The following is a 6261-nucleotide window of genomic DNA, read 5'->3' as shown; positions in this document are numbered from 1 at the left end:
GCAGTGGATCCTTTCAATCCAGGGATCAAATCCATGTCTGATGCATCTCCTGCATTGCAGGCAGATTCTTTACCACTGAGCTGCAAGCGAAGCCCCATAAACACACACACACACGCACACACACACACACATACACACATATATATAAGTAAACATAAAAGGCAATATACTGTAGTGTTTCAAAACTCAGGCTCTGGAATTAGACTGGGTTTAAATCCCAGCTCCATATCTTACTGGCAAATTATTTAACCCACCTAGGTCACTGTATCCCCATTAGTGAATCAGAGATCATTGCCTTTGTATCTTAGGGTAGTTCTGAAGATTAAACAAGATAACCCATATAAATTATTTAATATGGTGTCTTCTTTGTAGTAAGCACTCAATAAGCATTTTTTTCAATAATTTTATTTATTTATTTTTGGTTGTTCTGAGTCTTCATTGCTGTGTGGGCTTGTCTCTAGTTGTGCAGGGGCTCTTCTCTAGTTTCACTGCGCGGGTTTCTCATTGCAGTGGCTTCTCTTGTTGTGGAGCATGGGCTCTAGGACGCTGTGGGCTCCGTAGTTGCAGCTCCTGGGCTCTGGAGCACAGGCTTAGTAATTGTGGTGCACAGGCTTAGTTGCTCTGCAGCATGTGGGATCTTCCTGGATCAGGGATCAAACCCATGTCCCCTGCATTGGCAAGTGGATTCTTTACCAATGAGCCACCAGGGAAGCCCTCAATAAGCATTTTAATAATTTTATTGGTGCTGATGTTTTGTAACCTGCTTCTTTCACTAAATAGTTTCCATGGACACGTTTTCATCTTGGATGTATTATCTGTGGCTGCTTCTTCACTGCAATGGCTAAGTTGGATAGTTGCAACAGAGATTGCCCACAAAATCTAAAATGTTTACTATCTTGCTCTTTGCAGAGAAATTTTATCAATCCGTGGACTAGATCAGTCACTTCAAACTGTGTTCTATGGAAACCCAAGGTTCCTACAGGTGCCTCGGGGAAAGAGAAATAGATGGTGAGGTTCCAGGCCCCCAGCATCTTTCTATCAAGACTGATTATCTTGGGACTTCCCTGGTGGTCCAGTGGTTAAGACTCCATGCTTACACTGCAAGAAGCATGGGTTCAATCTCTATTTAGGGAACTAAGATCCCACATGCTACAATGAAACCAAAAAATAAAATAAAAAACAACTGATCCTCTTATTTGTTAAGATTAACCACCTCACACCAGTCAGATTGGCCATCATTAAAAAGTCAACAGGGGCTTCCCTGGTGGTCCAGTGGTTAAGAATCTGCCTACCAATGCAGGGGACCCAGGTTCAATCGTTGGTCCCGGAACTAGGAACTCACATGCCATGGGGCAACTGAGTCCATGCACCACAACTACTCAGCCTCTGCTCTAGAGCCTGCAAACCACAACTACTGAAGCCCTAGAGCCCACACTCCATAAGAGAACCCACTGCAATGAGAAGCCTGCACATGGCAACTAGAGAGTAGCTCGTGTGCAGAAACAAAGACCCAATGCAGCCATAAATAAATAAATATTAGTTTTTAAAAGTGTACAAATGCTAGAGAGAGTGTGGAGAAAATGGAACCCTCCTACACTGTTGGTGGGAATGTAAATTCTTGTAGCTATGGAGAAAGTATGGAGGTTCCTCAAAAAATCAGAGTTGCCATATGGTTCAGCAGTCCCACTCCTGAGCATATACCCAGACAAAACTATAATTCAAAAAGATACATGTTCCCTTATGTTCATAGCAGTATTATTCACAATTCATAGACAAGGCATATTCAAGCAACCCAAATGTCCGTAGACAGATGAATGGATGAAGAAGATGTGGAATATATACACAACAGAAAATTACTCAGCCATAAAAAGGAATGAAATAATGCCATTTGCAGCAGCATAAACGAACCAAGAGATTATCATACTGAGCAAAATCAGAAAGAGAAAGACAAATACCATATGCTATCACTTACATGTGGAATCTAAAATGAACAATATATATGAATAAAATGAACAATATCAAATGAACATATCTATGAAATAGAAACATAATCACAGATATATACGACAGATTTGTGGTTGCCAAGGGTGAAGGTAGGTGCGGGAGTGAGGGATTGGGAATTAGGGATTAGCAGATGCAAACCACCATGCACAGAAAAAAAATAGGTAAACAACAAGGACTGACTGTATAGCACAGGGAAATATACACAATATCTTGTAATAACCTATAGTGGAAAAGAACCTGAAAAAGAATATATATATGTATATAACTGAATCACTTTGCTGTGCACTTGAAACTAACACAACATTGTAAATTAATTATATTTCAAACATAAATTGGCAAAAAAAGAAAGTGTTCTGTGTGACAGTAAAGGAGAAAGACACAGGAAGAGAACTATAAGTTTTTCTGTACAACCATATATGGCAAAGCATTAAGATTTGTTGAAGCCAGCAGGTACATACAAAGATGTTAGCTTAATATTCTCTAAACTTTCTTTATGTGCTTGTAATAGCTCATAAATTAAAAGAAAAAAGACAATATATAAACATGAAAACACTGCCAACAGTTCAACAGGATATACAATGAAAAATGAACATCCAGTTCATCTTAGATCTGTGGTTCTCTTCCTTGGGGCCACTGATTATCACCAATTTCATAAGCATCTTTCAGGAATAGTCTGCAAATGCAAGCTTTAAGATCCAAAAGAGTAACTCCACTGGGAACAATCATCCTTACATGCATGGACATCTGATCCCATCCCCCATATGGGAGGCAGCCTGCACACCAAGGCCTTCCACTTGGACAGTCTACCTTGTGACTCTTTACTTTGGACATTGACTGGAAACCACTTTTTGTTCTCTCTGTCAGTGGACCCGAACGCATCTGGTGCATGGGCCTCTCTTGTTAACCAGAGTCAGCTTCTCTGGAGAATGACTGCTTATCTCTATGACATACCCTCCCAAGGACTCCTTGGGCTTCCCTGGTGGCTCAGTTGGTAAAGAATCTGCCTACAGTGCAGGAGACCACCTGCAATGCAGGAGATGCAGGTTCAATCCTTGGGTCAGAAGTTCCCCTGGAGAAGGGCATGGCAACCCATTACAGTATTCTTGCCTGGAGAATCCCATGGACAGAGGAGCCTGGCGGGCTCACAAGAATTGGACATGACTTAATGACAACCATCAAACCACCAAGGACCCCTAGAATGAAAATTTCTTATGCCAAGCAACCTGTATTTTAAGTCACCTGGGAAGCCTATATTTTAAGTCATACCCTCCCAAATATATTCTCAAAACTTGGTAAGAATCAGTCCAGCCATTTTCCTACAGTGGGGTACACAAATAGACAAGAAGTCATAAACTTCACTTTTATATTATACAGATATATCCTTTACTGCTCTCTGACCTTGAACTTTAGGAAAAACAAAAGAGAGAAAACATATAAAATGGGAACATACTTAGCACAATGTTCTGTATTTTGGCTTTTTTTTTTTTTTTGCATTTCACAGCATCTTACAATGATTCCACATTTCATATTAATCCACATAGTTTTGCCCTTCTATTTATAATACAAATATTGGTTCAATTTTATTTGTGAATATACTGGGGGCTAAAATTAGTAATGATCTTCTTCTTTCTAAACAGTCTTAACTTGCTGAGTATAGGAGAATGACTTCATCTCTTTGCCTGAGATTTTTTTAGTTTTACCACTTAACGTCCTGTGTCCTGGGAAACCCCTCAGTTCTGGGTGAACTGGGATGTTTGGTCATCATATTAAGTACCATAAAAATATCAGACAAGTTTGAATAGGAATTGGTCCATTATAGCAATGTGAGCAGTAATCTTCATTTTTTCCCCCAAATTAAATTATCAACCAAACATTCTCCTTATGGAGGAAGGATTTTCCTAGCACTTTTGTTATTATCATTGGGAACTGCCTCATGTTGTTAGGGGGCTGCATGATATTCCATTGAATGACTTCACCATAATTTTATTAAACCCATTCCCTCCCAATGGTCATTTCATTTCTTCCCAGTGTTTTGCCGGAATAAACAAGCCTGCCATAAACGTCCTTATTTACCTCTTTTATAAACTGGTAAATTCTTCACAATAATTTGTTTTGAAAATAAGGTTTTCCTGCTAAAAACAAAACTCCAAAAGCCACAGGATTAAAGACTCTTTCATCTTGGGTCTCCTGCGAGTTTCTTTTTCTTCAGGTGACTGGGCTGACGATGAGTTAAAAATGGGTGGGCAGCCAAGGCCCCAGGAAGGAAGCCCAGGCAAAGGGAAGGCTTCCTGGGGGGACAGGAGGGAGGAAAACAGGCCGGCGCTGGGGTTCCCAGCTTGGAGCGGGTGTTTACCAAGGCGGGTGGGAGAGGAGCTGGCCAGACGTGGAGGGGTCCAGTGTTGGCTGGGAGAAGGGCTGGGAGACTGGAGCCATTCAGCCGTGTTCTAAAAAGAGCAGGGAGAGGAAGGAAAAACAAGCCCAGACACACACTGGGTGGCTGCCGGCTGGCCAGGGATCTCGGTACAACAAGCCAGGTGCCAGGCAGTGAGGCCAAGCCAGTGGGAACCCACCCCAGACTAGGCAGGTTGAGGTCAGTTCCACAACTGTTTCTTAGGTCTGTTAGGAATGGGTTTTTACAGAATATGGGATAATTCTGTACTTTTCCAGAAAGATGAGCTACATGGGCCAGAAGGGTGCATTTCTAGCCATGTTGTATATGTGATCCATGTTTATTAATGCATCCTTTATCCCTCAAAGGGGCTCAGCATCATTTGCCATGGTGTTAGTGAAACACAAGAGCCAAAAGTCAAAAATGTTTGGGAAATGCTAGGTCAGTCAAAATCAAGCAAAAGTCTCTAGTCTGGGAATTCACAGAGCCTTCAATATACTAATAGCATAATTCATGGATTTTCTAAAAGGAGAGATTGTGTTGTTTCCAAAACTTGGAGTCCTCAGAACGCAACCTGACCCCCAATCATGGAATATATAATAACATCTTTGCTAAATGTTGATTGCTAATTTTAATCCGTAGGATAAAGCAGAAGCCAATAAGCCTATCCTTAAATGTCCAAAAATCTAGAAGAGAGAGGACTGTGGAGTCTGGCCAATATGAGATGCTGTCAGGTCCTACATGAAAGCACAATGGGCACTTTTCACAGTGTAACATAATTGACTTTCACAAGTACAAGGGATTCCCTGGAATTCTGACTTGGGAGTAGCCCCATGCAGGGCACAACATTTGATTGAATATGGCAGAAGAGCTCAGGTTTGCTCCAGCCTGCATCTCACTCCTATTGGTCCTAGAGACTCAGCAATACACTTAACCACAGTGCTCTCTGAGGACCTTTGTGTATCAGGTGGGTGCACACAGCACCATGGGAGAGATGCCCTATGCTGGGTTCTGAGAAATGCTGAGATTACTTCATCCAGTTAGCATCCCCATTGCACGGCTCTGTGTCTATGACTCCACCTTTGCTGATGCATCCTTCAAGGTTAAAATGCAAAGCCATCTGGGGAGAACCACTGGCGGCCTCTCTGCCCTGAGATCTGAACAGAAAGAGCCAGGTTTGGTGCTGCTGGTCAAGGGTCAAATGCCCTGTACTAAACAGGCTGTATTTGCAAATCTTTCCTATCCTTGAGTAACTAGGTAAGGCTGATACCTTGTATTGAGGGTCCCTTCCCCTAGAAAGAATTAGAAAATGAAACGCTAAGGTGTCAGGGAAAGTCTTAGTTTTTTCTGCCACTAATTTGCTGATTGATATTAGAAAGTCCTTTCCCCACTCTGAACCTCACGTTCTCCCTCTGTAAAATGAGGTGGTCACGCTATTTCCGTTATTTTCTAACTTTTGACCAGAGGAAGACTTTGGTCAAACAAAGTCTTAAACTTTATCCTGTATATTGGGTTGGCCTGAAAGTTCATTTGGATTTTCCCATAACATCTTATGGATATTGTGCTTTTAGGAGCAAAGAGGTTGCTGTGATTGAGTCAGAGCATGTAGAGTTCTTTTGTATGATTGCAAAATTCTATTTCCTGACCTGAGTGATAGTTACAACTGGCAGTTTCCTTGGAGAAGGAAATGGCGACCCACTCCAATATTTTTACCTGGGAAATCCCATGGACAGAGTAGCCTGCAGGTTACAGTCCATGGGGTCACAAAAGAGTCGGATATGACTTATAGACTAAACGAGCACTAACTCCAAACTAAAAGTGGCTTGGGAATTTCCTGGCAGTCCAATTGTTAGGATTCTGCACTTTCA

The 6261-nt window shown here is 41.7% G+C and overlaps 1 protein-coding gene across 1 annotated transcript in view; it reads right to left on the bottom strand.

Moving 5' to 3' along the window:
* Positions 1 to 6261, bottom strand: part of SLC36A1 (solute carrier family 36 member 1) — a 326176-nt gene that overhangs the window by 17554 nt on the left and 302361 nt on the right. The gene's annotated exons all lie outside the window — the stretch shown is intronic.

Source organism: Giraffa tippelskirchi, chromosome 6, assembly GCF_054371585.1.
Source record: "Giraffa tippelskirchi isolate mGirTip1 chromosome 6, T2T-mGirTip1v1.2.pri, whole genome shotgun sequence".
Classification (NCBI taxonomy): domain Eukaryota; kingdom Metazoa; phylum Chordata; class Mammalia; order Artiodactyla; family Giraffidae; genus Giraffa; species Giraffa tippelskirchi.
Note: the sequence above shows the minus strand (reverse complement) of the source record. Positions and strands in the feature narration are given on the sequence as shown.